Source organism: Harpia harpyja, chromosome 16, assembly GCF_026419915.1.
Source record: "Harpia harpyja isolate bHarHar1 chromosome 16, bHarHar1 primary haplotype, whole genome shotgun sequence".
NCBI lineage: Eukaryota > Metazoa > Chordata > Aves > Accipitriformes > Accipitridae > Harpia > Harpia harpyja.
Window position 1 is genome coordinate 1,949,422 of NC_068955.1, and position 22,244 is coordinate 1,971,665.

Consider the following 22,244-nt stretch of genomic DNA (forward strand, 5'->3'; position numbering starts at 1 on the left):
AAAACTTTGCACCATGGCAATAACTTAAAAAGACTCTTTATCCCTCCCCACCTTCCGACGAGTGGGCGGCAGTTGATTCTTTCACTGGGAATTAATTAACCACTTTTCCTGTGCTCCCCTCACCCGCAAGCTGGTGCGAGTCTCTTCCCCATCACCCCGTTGCCAGAGCCCGGGACCCCTCCCAAGATGAGCCCCCCCCAGCTCAGAGAACCCCTGTGCGAGGCCTGACCGCTGGCTCGCAGCTCCGGGGTGCAGCGGGGAGCACGGAGCAGGGCGCAGGGATGAGGGTCGGCTGGGTGGGAGTTCAAGGAGCGGGTGCTGCTGCGAGGGGTGCAAGAGCTCAGGTACGGCTGGAGTCATGTGAGGAGCAAACACATGTTTCATTTGCAATTCTGCTGGGTTTTAAAAAAAAAGGTAGAGAAACAAATCTAAACAGCTGTAAAGTAAATTACCACTGTTTGCGGATGGCTCCAGGGAAGAGTTCTGCAGTTTGAAATCAAACAAGCCCTATTTTTTTTTTTTTTTTAACATGCCTGTGCGGTGGCTGTGCTGGGAAAGGGGTTCCTGGGGGCTGCGTCCCCCCGCGGGCAGGCAGGGAGGGCACAGAGCAGCACCCATCCTGCCAGCACCCAGCGGTGGGCAGGGGGACATTGGGCCCGGGGCCCCCCCAGGCTTGTGGATGTCTGAAGGAGCTCTCGTGGCTTGCGGCTTTCTGGGTTAAAATCCCCTCTTTTGGGGAGCTGCCAGATGTGATAGGCAGTTTCTGCTGGCGTTGGGCTCCAGGCAGAGCACACCTCCACCCCTCTACAGCACTCGACGGCCCTCCCGGGAGCGTGGGCACGGCCATCGTGCCCCCCCCTCGCCCCCCTGCCTTGCTTTGATGGCAGGAGGAGAAGGTGAGTGGCCGCACAGCTTCCCTCTGCATCCCGCTGGGTGGGACTGTCCGGCTGAGCCAGAGCAGAGCTCAGCCCCATCTCCCTGGCAAATACCTGGTGGAGGCACAAAAAAAAAAATAATAATAGGGTGAGACAAAACCACAGAGTGAGGTGAAGCAAGAGGCAGGAGCTGCTCTGCTGCCATCTTTCCCTCCCAAGCAGCAGACGGGGCTGACACCAGCCAGCGAGAGCCACAGCGGACAGTGGTGCATCCTCTGCCCTTGGGCTGGCAGCCAGAGCTGCTGTCCCACTGCTTAAATTTGCTAGAGATTTCAGTTTCCCAGAGGCAGAAGGGGGGGGTGCCAAAGGCTGCACCCTCTGCCAGCCCAAACCAGCCAGCCCGCACGAGTCCGCGGTGCTGGGGACGCGGAGGTGTATTAATGGCATCACTTTATCTTCCAGGAACAAGCCCCATTAGTACATTTTCACTACAACATGAAATATTAATAACACTTTGCATTTATATAGCGTCATTCATCCAGGAGTCACCAGCCGAGCTCCTGACATGAATCAAACACCACAGCCAGCTCCAGATGTGGCAGGTAAATAGGATTATACCCATTTTCCTGCTGCACACACCGAGGCACAGGGTTTCCTCCAGGGCACGTGCTTTGTGCCGATGTCTGTTGTGGATGAGACCACCGGCGCTACTCTGCCTGCCATCTGAGGATGCCACTGCTCAAAAAGCCCATGGGGCTGCATACCATGCATGGGACATCTCTGTCCGATCTGCCCGCTTTGCAGGGAGTTCTGCTGCTGTCAGACAGAAGTTGCTGTAGAAAAGCAAAACACTTCCTTGGGCCACCGGCACGTTGTTTTTCCTTGAAGGTTTTGGAATTGCAAGAAAACTTTTTCCACTTTGTAAAATAACAGCAGTAATATTCAGAGCTTTTTTGGTCCCTTCCTTGACAGATTTTGCAGATGTGAAGCACAGCAAACCTTGCGCCTGTTACTTCACCCCCTCAGCAGAGCTGGAAGCTGCTCCGCTCCCCAGGAAGCTAAGGGCATTGCTGGGTGAGATTTCAAAACATCTCCTGTCCCTCCACCACCAGCAGCTCCTGCAGCTTTAGCTGCCCAACACCATGCAGGTGATGCGTTCCCACTTTCTCCAGCCCATCTCCAGGATCGGGTGCCTTTGCTGAGGATGCCAGCAGCCAGGCTGGGGCGTGCCGGGTGGCCAGCACATGTTTGGGGGTTATTGGCTTGGATTAAAAATAACAGTCAAGGAAAGAAATGTGTTTTACATTCGTGCTGTGAAGAGTGAGCTGTCTGGGTCCTGTCTTTGGAGAAGGACCCCACGGGCACGTGGCCGTTCTCCAGGACCATCTGCCGAGCTTCACCAGCTCCAGGGACCCGCAGGGTCCCAGAAAACCCCTCTCTCGGGCACCACAATGACCAGGCAGGTCCTGAGGTCTCTGCTTCACTTCTACACAGGTGAAACCACCGGTGACAGCTGGGTTCTCTGCTGAAAAGTTTGATTTTTTTGTTAAAAAAAGTCCAACTGAGGAAGTTTTGGGCGCCATAGCCCAAACACACAGCAGCACTGGCCGGCGCTGAGCTGCTGCCTCCTCCAGCTGCTGCAGCGTTACTAATACTGCGCTGATGGCGCAGGGAGGGGAGTTGTTTGGTGCAGTTAGGAAACCTGTCAGCCCACAGACAGCCGGGCCCTGACACAGCCAGGCAGCTCCTGCGGCATGAAAGAGCAAGCAGAAAACCAGTGGGGAAAGGGCTATTTTCATCTTATTAAAGAGCCTTATATTTACACCCTCCTTCAGGTCTGTAGCACAAGATGATCGCAAAGGCTTTTACACACTAACTCAGGAGGAATCGCTTCTGCTTTCAGTGCTGTTGCATGCAGATGCTGGTTAGCAGGGTGGAATCCCATTATTGATGCTGGATAAATACAGAAAAATAGGTCCTGGGTGAAGGTACAGAGCGGGCGGTGAGCGGCAGGGAAGCGCCGTTTGCACAGACCGGCCGCCCACCGCTCCCTTTACCCAGCATCATCATTAGTCAAAGGTGGCACCTTGTTTGCAGATAATTTAAAAAAACCCAAACAGATTAGTGAAAACAATACACAGAGCAGGTTGGATTGGCTAAACCACTGGTAAAGTCGTGTGAGCACCCGTCGCTGTTGCGGCCAAACTGCTCCAGGCCTGGGTCAGCCCTGGTGTTCCCCCCCCCACTTCCCTGGCCCCATCCAGTGGCCCATGGCTCCCCACTATGCTGCAACCTGCATCCCCCCCATCCTCAGCGGGCTGTCACCACCTTCCCACACTGTCAACACCTTGGGAGACTCGCAAAAACCCCAAGGATTTCCCAAGGGGGGGGGCTCCCGCACCTTTTTGGCCTCCACCTCTGGCAGGGGGGGCCAGCAAAGGGTGGTGAAAGGTCCCGCGGATGCTGGTGGCTCGGGGACACGTGCCACGGGACTGACCTCCCACCTCCCAGTACACATGGGAAGAGCCGGTGCAGCCCCAGCACCGCAGCCGGGCGCTCAGCAGGAAGGGAGAGGGGCACGAGGGCTTCAAACCCTGTTTTTAATAAGTTCCACAGGGTCCTGGGGAGGTTCTCGCCCAAAACACTTCGTGCAGCGCTGCTGGGGAAGGAGGGAGGCTACAATTAAAGGAGGATGGTGAGAAGGCAGCACTGCTGTCGAGGCTGACAGCAATTAAACCGCCCTGCTGGGCAGCGTGCTAATGAGGAGGGGGCTGCGGCACCCCAGGAGAGCCTGGCGAAGGCGTCTGGATCCAGCATCACCAAACAGCCGCTGCAGCGGTGCAGGGGCCGAGGTTCTGCTGCGGCTGGACCTGCGGGTACCGCGGGGCAAGGGGAGCTGCAGCCCAGAGCAGCCCGTACCCCACGGCACCCGCCAGCACCGGCCCCCAGCACCCGCCAGCGCCGGCCCCCAGCACAGAGACGTAGGAAAGGACCTTTCGCTGCCTCATGTTCAGCATCAACCCCGAGCTGCCCTAAGAGCCGCTGATATTAACGCTTCCCCTGGCGCAGGTTTCCTTCACGTGGCCAGGACGGTGGTTTGCAGATACGCTGGGTCTGTTCAGAAGCTCTCCTATGGGAAACCCGTGCTCAAGGACTGCTGGATGAGAGCGGGCAAACCCTCCACAGCCCAGCCTGGTAGTGGCCATCTAACATGGCCAGCACCCATTAATCTGCTAACATTTATAAGCGAGACTGCAGGGAGTAACCTCATTTCGAGGGAGAGCTTAATTAATCATGGAATCAAACTGACTTGATGAGATTGTTTGCTACTGAGGAGATAAATTCACACGGTCAGTGGTGGCTGAGGATGGGGACGAGGTTAGCAGGGACCTAAATCATGGCAGTTGATGGTGGTGAGCAGAGAAGGGGACAGGGCGAGCAGGGTGCCAGGGCACGCCTGTCCTGCGAAACCTTTTTCTGCACTGGGAAGCAAATGAGTGGGGCACAGAGGGGAGATGCTGCTGTGGCACCCTGCCCCTAAGAGGGCAGAAATAAGAGCGTTCCCAGTCTGTATAGACCATGCTCCTGCAATGATGGCAAGGGAAGAAGGTAGAGGGCAAAGTCATAAGCTGGAGGGGACCGTGGGCAGTCACAGGGTCCCAGAACCCAGGCGGGGAGGGGTTGGGGTCCCGGGATGCTCTCAAAGAGGGAGCAGAGCCCAACCCAGCCCTCAGCCCCTGCTGACTGCCACCAAGGGACCCGGTTACGCCTGTATCGGGTTGTTTGGCCAAATAATCATCGTGCAAATGACATCTTTGCCCTTGCCGCTGACCTTGGCAGCGTTCAAATGGGCGACCCACAGGTCAAAGTCTTTATATCCTATTACCAGCCTCCTGAGTCATGCCTGTCCCCTGGCACGTTATATTATTTTGAAATGGCAGCTAAATGGGAAAGAGGTCGTGCTCCCAATACGGCGACAATAGGACATGACAGCACTTTTCTGAGTGATTAAGCCTCAGGTGATGTCAGGGCTACAAGACAAGTGGCTGAAGGCTGAAAGACTTTAATCACCCTGGACATGTCATCGCATCCTCACGCTCCATCCTGCCGGGGTGGGCTTTTAGTGCGAAACAGGAGCGACAGAAAAAATAATCAAGCCCAACCTGTGCACCCACCAGTTAGTTATCTGTGCTGCAGGTACCGCTGTTAATAATCAGCCCAAGCTGCCTGTTGGCCCTCAAAGATCATTCCGTAATAAATAAGCTCTGATGCCTTCAAATAACTGTCTGGGGCCGCCGGAGCAGACACTAGATGGCATTGGGAGAACGCGCCGTGCGGCGCCGGCCGCCTTCCCTGGAACAGTCTGGCAAAGCAGATCAGAAAACTCAGGATGACAGAGCAGAAAATGTCTCTGCCAGGGAAGGGCTGCCAGCTCACCTTCAGCCTCGCACCAACCTTGCGGCGGGATGGCTTCCCGGGGGTGACCGCGGTGGCATGGTGCAGCTCATGGCGCTTAGCCTCTTTGCTGAGCTAATAAAAGAGTTTCGCCCAATATATATATATATATTTTTTTTTTTTTTTTTTTTATAATAAGGAGCTGGGGCCTGGACCTCGCACGGCTTCTCGTTGCTCCCCGGAGCCCAGCTGCTCCCGCCGGCACCGGCACGGCCGTTCGGGGGCTGCGTGGGTGCCTGCCTGGCTGGGATAGCATGCAGCCAGCCACCCTGCACGAGGGATGGGTACAAGGAGCGGGGCTTTAAAGTGAGTTCAAAGCTGAACACTGCCGCTGACCCATCCCTCCCCTGCTGACACCAGAAACCTGCCAGCTCCCTTCGCGTGAAAAGGAAGATTTTTCTCCTGCAGACCGGGCACGTGCTTTCCCAGCCACTGGCAGAGGGGTCCGTGGGGGAGCAGGGGAACATCTGCCGTGAGGATTTGGGGGCCGCAGCTCCACAGCCAGGCAGAGGCTTCAGGCACAGGAAAGCGGCTGAGGATTAACCCTGGAGAGGGCAGGGGACCCACAGGTTTGCTCACACAGGAGAAGGCAGAACAGCAGCAGGGGCTAGGATGCCCCGATGCACCCCAACTCGGTGCCTTGGTAAGCCCAAAAAGGCACATTCTGCCTGCCACCCACCATCCCTCTGGCCTGAAATCCCCAGCCACGGGATGGTTTGCCTCAGGAGGTCTCTGCCAGGGACAGGCTCTGCATCCCAGCCCCCGGCATTTTGCCTCAGGGCAGCGTTTGCAGCTGTAGCCTCTGGCCAGCTCGGGGCTGTGACAGCAATAGGGCATCTGCACCGAGATGGCTGAGCCTTTCAAACCTCTGTGCCGGGGGGGGGACGCCCAGGGCCAGCTCCCCTCAACACTGCAGATCTCACCCACGGGATCCATCCCTGCGTGTGCCCCTCGCAGCCCGGTGGGACCCACTCGCCCCGCTCCCGTCCTGGGGCTTGGGGTGTCCCTCTGCCTCCCCAGGCGCAGCCTGCTGGTGGGCGAGGGCAAACTGGTGTCACTGGACCCACTCTGGTGGGGACACCGTCCCCCAGCAGTGCCCACGCAAGCCCCTTCGTGTCCGGAGTGAGGGGGAGCACCGTCGGCCCTGCGGCAGCCCCGGGACCGTGCTGTTCAGCGGGGTGCTTCCCCCTCATTCCCATCAGCTATTTCTCCCACGTCCTGATGAAGCCCTCCCTCCAGATGAACCTACCAAGACCTGTTTATCTGTCTGTCCATCCACACCCTGCATCTCGCTCTACCCCTCGCCTGAGTGCATCAGTATCCCAAGGGCTGGTGCGGACGGGCCCCTCCTGGGAACAAGCCTGGGGATATTCTTAACCGGGCAGCGTGCTCAGCCCCCCGGACCTGCCACACTGGGTTGGAGCCAGAAACTGTTTGCAGAAGCCGGGATCAGTCAGGCTCTTTCCCCTTTTGCCCGCTCCCCATCACCTGCCAGCCTCCTCCCGCCAGCGTCTCCTTCCCCCAAATCACCTCCCGCATCCCCGCTGAGCCGAGCCGACTTTTGCGCTTTGTCTCCTAAATGCTGCATCGCGCAGGCAGCCCAACAGCCACAATACATCTCTTGATTGCAGCTCGCTCCCTTCCAGCCAGCCCCGGCCTCGCAGCCCACGTCTCCCCTCCGCGTTGTCAGCAGCAGACGGCATGGCACGGCACGGCACATGGCTCAGCACTGCGGCAGCCCACCCGCTCCTCCCGTCCCGGGGATAATCCAAAAACCTCCAGCCTCTGGAAAATGGCATGGCCAGGCTTTGCGTTGCTCAGCTTGTGTAGGTGAGAGCTGCTGGGGTGATGCTACGGTGTCTGGGGTGCGGGCTGCTCTCCTGCCCCAGCCTGCCCCTGCCTCCCATCCCGTGGGGCTGGGATCCCCCATCCCCTGTTCTCCCTGCCCAAGCAGCGTTAACACAGAGCAGAGCTGAAACTCAAACATCTTCACAGGCGCCTCTGCCACAGAGCTCAGCTTTTTTTGGAGACCTCTGCCCAGGCAGCCTGACTTTACAGCATTCTTCCAAGGGCTAAAAACTCGCTCACATCCTAAGAAAAATACTACGTCAAAACCAACCCATCACCCCTCTTAATTTGTTCACGCCGCTCCCGGGGACTCTGGGCAGCAAATGCATGAACTGAACTCTGAAAAGGGCCTAGACTTGGCTCAAAGCAAGAGATTTTGCATCATTGTGTCTTAAAATGTCAGCACTTTAATTAGCTGCCATCTGAAGCTGGAGCGGGTCTGTCTGGAAAACAGCTAGCAAACTGTTTTGCCCCTCTCTGTTTTCAGTTCAGGTTGAGAAATTTGTTCAGGCTGACCTTTTCCCTCCCAGACCCAAAAAAAGTTCCCAATCCATATTGGCATTTCCTAAAAATAGGACAAAATAGCCCCCCAAAAATACCAACCAGCTGTAGGGATGATGTTGTGCTCAGCTAAACCGCATCACGCCAACGCAGGGAGGAGCCAGGCATCAGAGGACTTCAGCGGCGAGATTTCTGCCCGGTGAGAGACAAGGCGATCCTCCCAGGGCTCCCGCGGTCACCCCCGACCGTCGCGTGCCCGGCACATCCTCCGGGCATCTCTCCAGGGCTCCCACCACGTCTCATCGCCTCTTCATTAACACGCAGGGCTCTGTGACATTCATTAGGTGCCAGCCTGGGACATGCAGCCAAAACACAACGGGACGCTTAATGAGCTGGAGACTCAGTCGCTCCATCAGCCTGCCCGCGGGCTGGGAGCTGCGGCTGCCCGTGCCTGGCTGAGTGGGTTCAGCGGCACCGTGCTCCCCACGCACGCTGCCACCGACCCCAGAGGGGAGGCAGGGACGGGCTGGCAGGGCAAACAAAGTGAGCAGGGTGAAGTCTGGGGGGGGTGCAGGGGGCTTTTGAGGGGAAGACAGTCCCTGCTGTCACCCACGGCTGTAACCCATCCTTTGGATCCAGGCTTTCCCGGCATCCCCCTTGAACAGCACCCGGCACCTCTCTAACCCTCGGTGAGCTGGACCTGAGGGCTGGGATGACACGGAGGTGATCAGCACCGTCCCCCAGACCCCAGGAGCCCTCCAACCCGCTGCTGAAGGGGATGGAGCTGCAGGGCATGACCCCCTGCAAGCAACCTCACAAGGCAATGCAGGCTTCCCCGTTGTTCTTCTACCTCCAGCCCCATTTGTTGTTACCACCAGCGTCAGGGTTTTCCCTTTTGTCTCCTTCAGACACTGCTGCCAGGTCCCCTTCATCTGGAAGGAAACCCCCAGTTACAGTTATCTCAGATCAAGGTGTCACCTGCTCAGAGTTTTCATTTAAATCTCCATCTCACCCACCCTTTTCATTTTATTTTTTGTACCTGTAAGGCTGCCAGAGTCATAATTTACACTCCAGGATAATTTCTTGCTCTAAAGGATACAGTGAACTTCTTCACCATTTGCCGACCAGCCGAGAATGCCTCTCCAGGTGGATTACGTGGGGTAATTATTGGATTTCAGCTGCTGGAGATGGAGGTTCAAGCCCACTTGTGCTCTGTGTGTGTGTGTTAAATTAATGAAAGCAAAGCCAGAGGCAGCACCTGAAAAAACACAGGAAAGTGGGAGGCCACGACGCCCCACCGCAGCTGCCAGTTTCGGAAATCTCGGTGCCGAGGTGGCACAACACCTCAAAGGGCTCCGGTGCCCCAGACAAGGCTGTTTCCACCACAACCCCTAAGACCAGAAGCCACCAGAAGCCACCAAAAGCCAGGGACCGCCATCAGGAAGGGCCACAGAAGCGTCCACCATCGTGATGGCTGGGGACCGCGAAGGGCTCCGGGATGTTGGGTTTGGGTCTGAACTTGGCCCGGAGCCCAGCGAGCATCTTCCGCGAGGTCGGCTGATGCCGCGCAGGCCAGCGGCACAGCCCGGCACCGCGGGCCGCTCTGCCCTCTCGAAATGGCAGAGCAGCAGTTGGTCTCCTTTGCAGAGCAAGGGAAAGCTCAAGCCAGAGAAATACCTTCCTCAGAGCCTAATAATTCTTCAGCATGTCAGAGGAAGAAGAGCGGGATCAAAAGCATCCTCCCTGCCTCCCCGCTCATTGACGGAGAGCCTGGAGTCCTGGCCTCGCGGTGCTCCGGCTTTGGTGGAGTGCGACACTCATCTGCGGCGTGGCATGCAATTATGGCTCGAAAAAAGAAGGGGCAGATCGCCCCGGGCGTGGGAAGAATAAGAGCCAGCCGCCTTTTATCCGCACCCCACCGTCCGCCGCCTGCCGCTCGCTATTCTTATCCCTCCTGATCAAGGCGAAGCGTTTCCTCCTCCTGCAATTGAAGCCCGGAGCCCCGGCATTGCGCGGGTGGCACGGGGAACCGTCCGGCTGCGCCGAGCGAGAGATGGAGCCGCTCCCGGCTCCACGCTGCGGGGCATGACCCCGCGAAGATGGCTTTCAAGCTCAGAGAGCGCCTCGTGGAGACAGGTATTTATGTATAGATATATACACGTACAGCTCCGCCGCTTCTCGCACGGGGAGGAAGGTCAGCCTTGGTTCACGCTTGATGTGGGAAATGCTGTAGCTCAGATGATGGCAGGCAGCGGAGCAACAGTTCACGCACCTGTGTTGGTCCTAAACAGAGGTTGTGCCGTAGGGAAGAGGAGAAAAGGGGTTCTAGGAGGAAACTTTGATCATTGGGATTTAAAAATCCCCTCGCGTTCTCATGAGAGAGACTCTGACTCTAGGTTTCTGTTTGGGCAACTTTGCCCCAAACTCTAGTCCTCATGAGAAAAACAAGATCCCATGAGTTACGATGGCAAGTGGTCACTCGTGGGTTGTGCCCCGCTGCCCTAGAAGAAGATGGGAGTTACTACTAGCACCATCCATGAGTAGAAAGCAGAGCTGCCTTGCTGGCAAGAAAAAAAACCTCCCCAAGAGCCTGGGTCTGTTCGGCCCCCACGGCAAAGGCTGATACCCAGGCCAGACAGGGTAACGCAAGTTCAGCAAGTGCTTGATGCAAGGTGGCTGGGTCCATCTGTTCTGATGTGAAACCAAGTCAGCAGAGCTATCCCAGGGACCAAGAACGTTTGAGGAACAACCAAGGAGACACCAAACTCGCCTGGTGGTGCTCACAGCGCCCATCTGCTACCAGAATTTCCTTGTGCAGCAGACAGGCTTTGCTGACACTTCCAGGCTGCCTTTGCCACTCGTCTCCAACTTGCCTGTCTCTGGTTCTTATTCCAGGAATTAACCAAGCCCAGGGTTTCTGGAGATGCTGGAAGGCTGCACCAGGGAGCACTGGGCAGGTCTCCAGGAGGAGGCTCTAAACGTGTCCAGCTGCCCATACCCTCAGGAGCAGAGCCAAGCCAGGACTGCAGCCCCCAAACAGCCCCAGGGCTGGGCTGGTGGGACCCCACCGGAGCTGACCTGCTCCACCACCGTGTCAGGCCCCCACCTCTCCCCCTGCCCGGCTGGAAAAGGGGCTCTGGGCAGCCTGCCCTCCCTCTCCTGCCGCTCTGTCTGGACTCCCGTCACCGCAAGGATCTCATCACTGAAACCACCGGTGCCGGGGAGAAGGACAAACCGCCTGTTCTCTGCCAACCTCCCACCATTTCAGGTGGAGCTGGATCCCACCCCTGGTCTCCTGCATAGCGGGCAGCCCAGCCCACCGTGGCTGCAGCCGGGATCACGGGCAGCAGGCCATGTGTATTAATTGGCTGGGAGAGGCATCGTTATTCCCAGGCTCCTTCCTAGCATGTTCTTTATGTCGATACAGCTGCAGGAAATCAGCTTCATTATCTTGAAGGATCCACAGGCTCTTCCCAGATGTCGAACACAGAAGCAGCCCGGAGGGCTCTTGCAGAGAAATAAAAGTCTGGTAAAAGTTCACTCCTTCCTTTACTCCCAGGGAACTTCTCGACACTGATCCCAAGCTCAACGGCGACTCACGTGCTGACGGATGAAGCCTCGTGTTTCGGGAGCCGGGGCGGCTCTCTCCCAAGCACCAGGGCTCACACGTGCTGGGTCCTCTCGCTCACCCCTTGCAGTTAAGGATTTATGGTGCGTTGCACTGAGGATGCCTCAGCGTCCTGGGGAGATGCTGAAGTGAAATGGCCCCGTGGAGAGGAGAGCAGCTCGCTCCCCCATCTGCACAGCATGGGGTGGGGAATTGCATAGGGCTCCTTGCTGCAGGTTCATGCCTGACTGCAGTCAATATCACCTTTTAAAATTAGTCTACTTTCTCTTCTCTTTTGCACACAAATACAGTTGCTGAAAATCCTCCATTTCCATGACATTTGGGAAAAAATTCTGCCTCAGTGGAATACTTTCTTTACACTATAGACTTTATTACTTTAGGGGGAAATTAAAATGAAGGCTAAAATTAAAATGAAGGCTGAAATTAAAATTTTGTCTATGATATTGGGAAATAAAGGTTCTTTGTCCCACCTAATCACTGCACTGCTGTATGTGCAAGCGATTGCCAAGCAGAAAGAGCAGAGCAGTCGGGACAGCTGGGGTCCACTCCCAGGGCTCCCAGTCATCCTGCTTTGAAACCGGGGGGAAACAGCTGCCAAAAGTTCATGGGCAAAGAGCTGCGCCCCAGGTCGGACATGGGAGAGCCGGGGCAGCTGCCCAGCATGGCTGTGGGCAGCCCCAGCATGAGCACACGGAGCTTCTGCGTTTTGCTCTTGCTCCTGATTTCTAAATATCTGAACGACATCGGCAGCGACGGCCGTTGGGCTCTCAATCACCCGCAGCCTGGACAGGGAAAGGCTGCTGAACCTGAGCTGAGGAATTGACAAGGAAAGGATGACAGACCCAATTTACACATCACCCTGCTTTTTTTTGCTTAAAATAAAAAAAAGCAAGGTTTCTTCCCTGTTTCCCAAAAGCAAAGCCTGCTGCGGGGCAGCAGGAGGGTGAGGAGGGAGAAGCGAGGAGCTGCCTCTGCACCCTGCTTGTCCCAGGGGCTCTGGACTGTGACACAAAGGGACACCTTGTCAACCAGCTTGTTCCCACGGCCACATCTGTAAAATTAAGTAACTGAATCGAGCAAAGGGGAAGGGTCTTCACCCATGCTCGTGTGGTGGGAGATGGCTCCTCTATAAGTGAGCTTGCAGAGATAAAAATGAACCCCCGGGTACAGTGGATGTGTTGTGCTTCAGGACAGCAGCCAGACCTCCAGCTGCCTCAGGGAGAGAAGGAAAAGGGTTTAAACAGCTAATTCAGGCTTTGCATTTGCCTCAGGCTTTCTGGGTGCAAGAAGGGGTGCTGATGCAGCTCACCCTCCATCCAAAATTTCTCACAATTGCTGGTCTGTAGCCTGCTGTGCTGTGAGGTTGTGCTCTGCATCCCTGCATCCCTGCCCCAAACAACCCCTGCTCCCACGGAGCCGCATCTGCCAGACCTACCAGGCACACCGCCATCCCAGGTAAAGTGTTTCTCCACACAGATATCCTATTTCTGTGCATCTAACGATGCAGGTGTTCGGGCAGAGAACAGGAGCAGCGGCAGCAGGACCCCCGTGGACCACACGACCCCCTGGCAGCGCCGCTCCCCTGGGAGGCTGATGGCAGAGCTGGAAAGGCCAGGGCAGGACGGTGGTGCCCAGTGCCCGGCCAGGCAAAGCGAGGGGTTACCGGTGTCACACATGCTCCCCGGTCCCCCGGTGCCACTGCCCGTGACAGCCCTCCGGCCATCCCTCCCTCCTGACATCCCCGGCTGCGGAAGACGGGGCTGGATTGCCTGGAACAAACCCAGCAGCTTGCTCCTTCTCTTTCCCAGGCTATTTTTATCCTCCTCCCAATGACAGATTGAGGGCTTCAAAAACAGCCCCGTGAACTCTCTCCTGCTTCCCCGCCATGGAAATTACTGCACAGCGGTTCAAAATGGGAGAGCAATTTGCAAAACAAATAAGTCTCCGATTAGCTAACAAGCGGCAGGCTGACCTTACAGGGACCCTTTCATTAGGAGACACTTATTTCCTGATACTTCTCTATAGAGCACCGATTAACTGCATTGGGATGGAGGGAGCTACTTCATACTGTTTTAATGAATTAAATATATGCTTCTATTTGGCTCTTAATGTTAAAAAAAATATTAAGTACAGTAATTGTCACATTCCCAAAGCCAGTCATCTCTTTACCTAGCAGTTCATCTCTACTTTCCCCTTCCCACCACAAAGTTTAATCTGTTAATGGGCTCCTCGTGTCACAGTATTTTCCTCCATTAACACCAGCCCATCAGTGTCCTGCACAGGGAGCTCAGGAGCTCTCTCCTCTGGGTTTCCTCCCGCTCTCTAAGCTCCGTCCCAGCCATTAGCTCCTGCTGGGGCTTTATCTTCTCCTCCCCTCTTTCTCCTCTTCCTTCTCCCGGCACCTGCAAACGCAGAAGCAGGAGATGTGCCTCCACCGCCGTGGCTCAGCCAGCAACGTGGCTCCCGAGGGATGCCGGGAGGGTTTGGGGACGGGTTAGAGGGCTCAAGAGAAAACACCTTCTCCTGGGACATTCCTCAGCCTGCTCTGCTGAGGTGATACCCACCTTTGACTTTCTAGAAACACAAGCCCTCCCAGGATCTCCGAGGGGCTGGGAAAAAGAAGGGGAAAAAATAACGACAAGGAAACAGCAGAAGAAGCAAGCGACCCAACGTCCCGGCCACGCGGCTGGCTGTCCTGAAGCTCTCCCCCGCCGCCCACGGGGCTGCAAACCTCACGTGTTACGTTGATGTGCCTCTGACTGGCATGTAATTTAATTACCGCACGCTTAAAAGATTAAATCCATGATTAAAAGAATTTATATGGATTAGCACAGGATGATTTTAAATCACTGCCAGCTCACGGCAAAGCAAACCAGCAATCTGCAACCCGCAGCAAAAGCACCGGTGACGCGGAGGGCTGGGCAGCAGCTCTGGCCCTGCTCCGTGTGCCGGCCGGACCCGCTGCTCCTCGGGGAGCGGGAGAACCGGGCACGGGCACCTGCCGAGAGCCCGAGCCCCTTCCCGGTGCAGCCGGCTCTGTGCCGGCGGCAGCACGGGCACTGCCGCAGAGACGGGATTGATTTCACCTCCCCAGCACGCTTCTCTCCCAAACCGTCATTCCATCGCACACATCGCTGCTTGAGAGCATTCCTCTCTGAGTCCCCAGTCATGAATTTTGGGCCGTTGTTAAGCCCCTCTGTTATTACTCTTAAGTCACTTATTAGATGTCCCTTTATGGGGGAAAGAAAGAAGCTGGATGGGAAGAAAAATAAAGCATGCAAACTGGGAAGATTTACAAAGTAAACTGGTTTAAATCAAATTCACAGGTCTCCAGCTAAAGCTGTGCCCCAGAAAGTGTTATTGTTTCCCTCTCAGGGGTGAGAAGGAGAACGTGAAATTCGTTTTCCTGTGCTGGGAGGGGAAGGGAGGATCAACGGCGGCATTTTCATCAAACTGCTTCTTCCAACACAGCTATTTACAAATCTTCATCCCTTTACCCAAGCAGCCGCCTCACCTGGCTGCCGTGCTCATCCCCAGCCCGGGCAGGGACGGAGACCGAGCAGGTCCAGGGCCAGCCCAGCGAAAGGGCTCTGTCGGCTGAACCAAACATTTTGCAGCATCTCTGAAAAAATTCTGCTCTCCTGAACAGCGACCGGAGCGGCAACCTCGCTCCTCTCCCCTACCCCCCAAAAACACGACAGCTAACGCTGATGGTCAGGTTTGCCCTTGCTCCTTTGGCAGCACGTGCCTCGCTCAGCTCGCGGGCTGGCCGGCAGCCGCAGGCACGCACCGACGTGTGCAGCCGCAGCGCCGTCTCCTGCAAATCCCCGACGGCTGGCCGTGGTTTGAGACGCCGGCCAAGGACGCTCATCCAGCCATCCGCTAATAGCACGGCTGCGCGAGGATGCTGAGAACAGCTTCCCGACCTCCAGACCTCCGTACCGCTGCTGCGTTAGGATATATGCGGGATTTTTGTTTGCAGCGTTGCAGTGCAATACCGGGCCCTGGGCAATCTGTTTGATTTGAAATATTAGTGAAGAGATTAGAAACAGTGCTCATGATTTTGTGATGCATATGGTAATTAAAGTGTTACATTGCAATTATGATGTAATTAAACTGTGGGATGCTCTTCAAGATGCAATTGCCACTCATTTGCATAACTGACGGATTTGCTTATTATCACCCTTTTAATATATGTATTAAAAAGAGCATCAAGAGCGTCGGCTGTGGAGGTTTGCAGCGGCTCTACCCAGCGCTCAGCCTTCCTCCAGCACGCTGCAGGGCCCACGCTGTCGTTCCCCAGCTCTGACTGCTGCCGATTCACCTCCCCTGGCTGGGGCTCCCCCCGCCAGGACTCGAGAGCGGCTCCGCTGACCAGCAGCCCCCCTAAAGCCCAGCCCTTGGCAAACACCCCGGTTAGAGCAGACATACCTTCACGCACATCCATCCTCCGGCACTCGGCGGAGCGTTGGTGCAGCATCTCGCCGGGTCCCCCCCCCGGGCAGCCGCTAAGCAGCCTCTGGGTGACCTCCCCCCCCTGCACAAACTGCTGCCAAATTCTCCCATGCTCCAGAGCCACCGCGCTCTTATTTCAGAGAAGGAGGTTTTCCCCTATTCCAGCCTCCCTAAGCCAGTTCTCTGTTATTCACCCTTTCAAGGATGCTGTTTGGGGGTCCCTGTCTGGAAAGCCCCAGGAACCCACCAGACTTGACCCTGCCGAGCAATTAATGCAACTCCCTACACCCTGCTATACCCGCCAGCTGCACGCATCTGGCACGGTGCAGGCACCGAAAGGCACATGCTCTGTGTACAACAGCTATTCTCAGTCACCCATAGACTTTTCTGGCTCTGTAGATTTCTGTAGGCACTGAAAAAAAAAAAAACCCTTTATAAACCAAACCTGATTTTCTCCTTTTTAAACTCATCAGAACTTCCTCAGAGGAGCTAAAATAAAAATACCCTCAGAACTGGGCTGTCTATAACCTTGTCCTGATCAGACGGCTGTGAGTGGGTGTAACGCGGGGCAGGGACGTGGGTACATGCTGGGGCAGCCTGGGAGTAATGGCTCAGGGAGAGAAATCTTCCCTGAAAGCCAAATCCTGTGTCTGGACTTTGCTTTTATCCAGAGAAGGCCATGCCTTAAAACATCGCTGACAGCTGGTAATGCCTCAACCTGACTCACTGAAGAGCGCACAAGAAAAGGAGAAAGGACTTTTCAAATGGTTCCTTTTATCTGCTGTTTTAACCTGCGCCAAGAAACACGAGATTCCTGAAAAACGTGATGTCTGGTATTCTGCAGAAATAGATCTATCAGGAAAATAATGGTGCTGCTTTGAGAGGACAACAGGTTGGGCTCTGTGAGGTGCAGAGTGTTTCATCCCCTCTCCGGTGAGACCCCAGAGAACATGCCCAGGTTTAACGCTCCGCAGTGCAGTGGGGCACCGGGTACGGTGTTTTGGCAGCACGTGGGCAGGACACGGAGCAACTCGCACCATCGAACCTCAGCGAGACACATGGCTATACACCAGTGATCTGCCAGGCTCCCTGCTCAAAACGTTCTGCATCTTCTTAAAAATACATTTGTCTTTGCATAATTGCCTTCCCAAACGTTCTTTCCTTTCATTACAGATTCCGTTAGCCTGCCTGGAAAAAAAAAAAAAAGAATATTGATTTAGGCAAATAAGACTATCTCTGTTTAGACTCTGAATACGTGGTCCGGGATCAGACCCCAGGCTGCAGCAGGACCAGGTGCCGCTCAGCGCCGAGCTAACAGGGCTCTTCTGCTGCTGCGGGAAGGCGGTCGGCTTCCTCCTCACTCGAAAATGCTCTTCAGGAAAAACAGAAAGCATTTTGCTATGTGCATTGGTGAAATTCCAGCTGCGCTCCTGGGGGTGTTTGCAGCAGTCAGCAAGTCTTACAAAACAGGTACAAAACGAGCACGGCCGCTCCGGTTTCGAGGCATTTTGGGGAATTGTGCTGCAGGAGAAATTTCAGCTTTGCTTTTCACCCCCTTCTGAGAAGAGCTGACCTGAAAAATCACAGCCTGGCTTGCAGCCTGGCCAGGCCGGCAGGCATGGGTCTGCGGCGGCCGCCCCAACTCGCTGCGAAGCTGGCGCTGGCTCTGCTGGAAAGCGGGGGGGGCCCTTGGGGTGCTCGCGCTTTGGGTGCACGTGGGGCTCTCATTCGTCTTCGGGGGAATACAATCACTGCAGGCCTAACTTGCTGGAGATTTAATACAGCTGGAGCTTAATTTCAGTTATATAAGAACTTGTCAAAGTTAGCAATGTAAGTCATCAGTGAAAAGATTTAGATGTATGGCTCCGTGCTTCTCTTTTTTCTTTTTTTTTTTTTTTTTTTTTCTTCCCCCTCCCTTAAAATGCTGCCATCACGAGGCAGCAGCACTGCCCGCAGGGCACTGGTTGGGCTGCGGGGCTGGAGTCAGGACGGTCTTTCTCCAGCGCGGCAGCGAGCGACGGTGCTGTGAGGATGCCCGTTGGGTGGTTGGTACCCAGGGACCTCCCGTGCGGGATCCAGGGATGGTTTCTGGGCTCTGCTGACGGCCACGACCGCGGCGAGGGAGGAGAGTGCTGCTGCCCTTCCAAACCATGCCGTGTGGTGCAGCGGGCTCGGGAGGTGGCAGGTGATGGAGGTCTCCATCAATCAGGTCAAACACCAGCTCATCAATTGCCTGCCCCCTGTGAGCCATGATCTCCGAGAAAAAAAACATTTATAGTCACTTAGAGGCAGGTAGAGGAAAAGCTTTTTTCCCTTCCCTCTAAGCTACAACAGATCTACGATAGGGCTTTTCAAACTTCAGCATCCCCATGGTAGCCAGTGTGTTAGACCTGGAGGTGTAAATAAATGACTCCTCACCAGATTAAAAGATGTATGTGGCAGCCGAGAAGTGCTGTAGCTGAGTCACGTGAGAGGGAGCGCTGAGTATAAGCCGGGCCGTAGACCACTGGTGCCGGGAGGGCACCCGTGGGGTTCGCTCGCCCCGGCAGAACTGCCTGGGACCCCCGTGCCCCGGGAAGGTGCTGGGAAGCCGGGCTCCGAAAACAAGCCCTGAGCAGCCTGCAGCAGTGCCCCCGCGGCACCCTCCCTTTCCCCATTTATTTTGGTTTAGTTGGGAAACTGTAGAAGCTTGCTAATTAAAATTGATGTCATGTTCACCAGAGTCCAATTCTGCATCGAACTCCTGTTGCTTCCTTCTGCACGAGAGCAGGTCTGCCATATTTAGCCAACTTTTAAACTCATTAGCAAAAGCAGATGCTTAGATCCACAGTCCCTAATGACTGTAAATGAGAGTATTAGTTTATTGATTGATGGCCTAATTGTCACCACCATGACCACAAGTGATAGCTTTAAGCCCAAGTGCTCTGTGCTGAAGGATACCCGCCCCGTGGGGGGAGAGGGAGAAAGGGAAAATGCTGCCGAGGCTGGGAGCCAGGCGAGCGGGACGGGCCATCCAGCAGCACCCGTGATGAGACCCACATGCAGCTTTCCAAATTATTCCAGCGCATGAACAGTCGAGCAAAAGTTAATTAAACTCCACTTTACCCAACAGAGGTCAAAGCCTTTGAGTGTGTCATGATGCATAACCTCTTGCAGGGTGCCTTGACTTGCCCATGCTCTTTGCATGGTAATGAAGAGACTGCCGGGGCCTGTAAACAGCAGTGTACGCTATCCTTCCTTCCCTCCTTCCTTCACTCGTCCATGAAAACGTAAATAAATGGAAGGAAGGGAAAGTCGGAGCTTGGTCCCTGTGCAGCCCTGCAATGGCTAGGAGACGTGCCTGGGTGACCTTCAGCCCCGCTCCTGTGCCAGCCCCGTGATGGACGGTCCACAGAGAGCTCGCCGGCGTGATTAACTGTGCCTCTGCTTTAATAAAAGCATCTACAACCTGGGTTTGACCCAGATGGACACAAATGCCCCCGAAATTAAGAGGTCCCGAGCGTGCGCCTGAATGGCTCGTAGAGCAGGAACAGACTTAAGCCACGGGAAGACATCGCTGCCCTGGGATGCTGTTGGGGAGACAAGATGCATTGCTAACAGGAGCTGGCTTTGGCCAGTGTCTTACTGGAAACAAGACCGAGAGCTGCCATGCAGACCCACAGAGGCTGTGCAAGGCACCGGTGCCCTGCCAGGTTTGGCAGGCAGCAGCCGCGGGAGCTGCTGCACCACGTACCCGAACCCCCAAAACATTGACACGGCATCGTGTCTATCCAGCAGACTTCAGGGAAGAGAAACAGCTGTGAAGAAAGCAGTCTCTGCCTTCAGAGTTTGGTTGATGTTTCTCCAACATCTAAAAATCAACAGAAAAAACAGATTTGCAAGAGGATTTAAGAGGCATCAAGTTGCCTGGTTACCAGATCCTGTAAGTACCCAAAAAGTAATTATAAAGCAAGAAATCTGTCTCAGCTAAGCAGGTGGACGGGAAATTGGAAATCCATTTGTGAGAGACTTTCTGCTTTCTAACAAGACAGGTTACAGCTCACCCCTGTTCACAGCAGCTGCGCGCTCTTGCTCCCGACCCTCCCCGCCTGCACCCGAGCAGAAGGATGCCGCGTTTCCCCGGCGGTGCCGGTGCTGCGTCGCTCTCGCGCCACGTTCGCGGCTCTCCCCAGCCGCGGCGCCTGCTCCGCGCAATCCTCCGCTCGCGCTCCTGAGAGCAAAGCCGCGGCGGCAGCAGCCTATTTCCAAACCAGCTCATCCTCCTCTGCAAGGTGAAGGCTCGCACAACCCGACTTACCAACTCGGCGTTTGCTCCCGAGCTTCGCCCGCTGCTAACGACCCCTCCAGATGGCTGGCGCGCACACGCGTCCCTCGAGTCCCTAATTAGCTGCGTGGGCTCTGCTCTCCCCTGGCAGCCGCACGGCTCCTGCTCTCGGGCCAGGGCTGTGTTTAGAGCCGCCCAGCAAACCTCTCCTGCACGGCGGCGAGGCGCAGGGAAGCTGGCAGCACGGCTCCGGGCTCGCTGGAGCCACTTCCCTCAACCTCCTCCCCTGCGATGTTTTGGGGTCTGGCCGATGGAGCCAGCTGGGCACTGCCACACCAATTAAAATAAAAACCTGATGGCCCTGCCAATGAGAAACCTACTTTGAAACCTGCAGGCCTGGTATTTTCCTCTTGGGGAAAGGTTAAGAAAAATTCCGAAAAATAAAAAAATCCCCCTCTACAATCACAAGATCCAAATTCCTTTGCAAGGACTCGCTTCGAGCTCAGCAGAGCCGGCTCAAGTCAGCCAATAATGAGTTTGCAGTCCAAGAGCAAGGACTCCTCGGGGACGTTTTTGGACCAGAGCGGTCAACCTCATGGAGCATCCAACAGAAGTCCCCCGTGGCCTCCCCAAATGTTTCTGCTCTGTGTCCCAGCTCCAAAGCAAATATTGCTGCCAGCAATAACTGAAAGTAAGAAAATAACTTGTTTCATATCAATAGAGTTTAGGTGCTTTTGAGGGATAAACTCCAAACATTTACTTATATAAGAGTGAATACATTTACACACGCACACATAAACCTAAGATCAGTACCTCACACACAAGGACACCGAGGTTCAAGGGAGCACCACTTTTAGAGACCAATTTCCGCAACGTGTCACAAATAGTTCCATTTTAATAATCGCCAAAACAATAGTTTTTCAAATCCCATTTTCTTCTTAATGCTTGTTCCCACTTTCTGCATTGCACTCAATAAAACATAACTACCCAATTTCCCTTTGCTCTCCTGCCGCTTCTCACCACTTCCAGCTTTCGGCCCCGACGCACCAGGGCACAGCGAGCCCGGCGCGGCCGCAGTCTCTGTTTGAAGACAAATCACATTTCCCAGCGCAGATCTCTCTAGGTGCACTTCCCTGGATACAATCCACTTAAATCCTCAATAATAGGTGCAGTATTTCAAAAGGCAGGTGGCAGGAAGGATTTGAGGCTTGCTCAGATCACATCCCTCTGCAGGCGTAGGCTGTGAGGGACCAGGAGAGGTAGAGAATGAGCAGAAAAAGCTTTCTCCTCCCTGGTCTCCCCACCTCAAAGACAGCCCCCCAGTGACCCCATGTTGCTGCAACTTGGCCATGCCCCTTTAGGTACTTTGAAGACCGAGGTGCAGGGGAGCTTCAAACGCTTTGAAGGAAAGCGTTCCGTATGAACAAGCTGATCTCAGCCCCACGCTCTGCCAGCCTGAGCGGGCTGTCTGCTAAACGGTGCAAATTCCCGGGCTACAAGTAATATAATTTCGGCACCGCGGGAAAGGAGCGGCGTACGACAGAGCCCCTGCACTGGCAGCAGTTCCCCAGCCGGGAAGCGCAGACCCTGCTGCAGCGGGAGATGTTATTCCGGGCAGTGCTGTAGCTATTCCTGCACCAAACATCGCCTTGGGAAACACGCGGGGCATGATTCACCGTTTCCCACGGCTCCGTGCACCCGAAGCCCACCGTCTGCAGCGCACGCCGGGCGCTCCGGCAGCAGCGGGTGCCTGGACAGACGAGGCGGCCGCAGCCGCTTCTCCGGGCTGAGCCTCGGCGGGGATTTCTAACCACCACCCAAAGCCATCTCCCTTTCCGGAGCACAGCCTGCCGGTGCATTGCAAGGAAGTCTAATTATGACTATAGAAGCCTTTTGCTGCTGTAAATGTTCCTGTGTGGCCTGGGAGGAGATGGGTTGTGCTGGAAGCAAGAGAGATTTTGCTGAAGCGTGAAAAGAAAAGCCATTTAGTTTAGGTAACAGCTCCGGAGCTCTAGGGGTCAACAAACTGAGAACTCCAGGAATATACTTTTCAGGACAGTCTGGAGACAGGAGAGGAAAAAGGACTTGAGACAATGCATTTATTAAGTGGCCAACTTACTCCCTCCCAGTCTCTGTCTGCTCCTGTTCAGCAACAAAATAGGAGCCACGGAGAAGGATTAGCAGCATCACTGGCAACCTACAGGGTTGTCATAGTGGG

General features: G+C 55.3%; 1 long non-coding RNA gene across 1 annotated transcript; it reads right to left on the reverse strand.

The window, feature by feature from the left end:
* Positions 1–19,173: 19,173 nt before the first annotated feature.
* On the reverse strand, positions 19,174–20,360 carry LOC128153045 (uncharacterized). The gene is made up of 2 exons (XR_008238829.1): positions 20,060–20,360; positions 19,174–19,612 (listed from the first exon to the last, which is right to left on the reverse strand). It is a non-coding gene; the product is annotated as an uncharacterized LOC128153045 (long non-coding RNA).
* Between the last annotated feature and the right edge of the window lie 1,884 nt (positions 20,361–22,244).